The sequence below is a fragment of the Alexandromys fortis genome, unplaced genomic scaffold, assembly GCF_014885135.2.
Source record: "Alexandromys fortis isolate MF-2015 unplaced genomic scaffold, M_Fortis_MF-2015_v1.1 scaffold_8_9099976_23576923, whole genome shotgun sequence".
Taxonomy (NCBI): domain Eukaryota; kingdom Metazoa; phylum Chordata; class Mammalia; order Rodentia; family Cricetidae; genus Alexandromys; species Alexandromys fortis.
The window spans coordinates 803,496-804,006 of NW_026067899.1; positions in this window are offsets into that span (position 1 = coordinate 803,496).

Here is a 511-nt window from a genome sequence, read left to right on the forward strand (position 1 = left end):
GTTTCTCTGTGGTTTTGGAGCCTGTCCTGGAGCTAGCTCTTGTAGACCAGGCTGGTCTCGAACTCACAGAGATCCGCCTGCCTCTGCCTCCCAAGTGCTGGGATTAAAGGTGTGCGCCACCACCGCCCGGCTAAAATATATAATCTTAATAAATAAATAAATAAATAAATAAATAAATAAATAAATAAATAAAAGGCTAAAGATTAGGGCCACAGCTACGAGCAGCAAACACTAAACACTAGAAACTGGGATGTTCCTGTCTTGTGATTCAGCAAGAGAGTGACAAGCAGTCTGGCAAAAGAGCCGAGAGAATGTCTCCTAACCTAAGGTCTCTTCAGGCCAGCAGAGGCTGACTAAGAATGTATGTCTAGCCTCCTGCTCTTTGTTAACTTTGTTAAGCTTTAGCGGTTTCACTAAACTGAGCCATATAAAAAACTGATATTCTGTAATCGCATACCATGAAAGGACCAGAAAAAGTATTAAGTTGCCAGTCTCCCTATGGACTGCATTT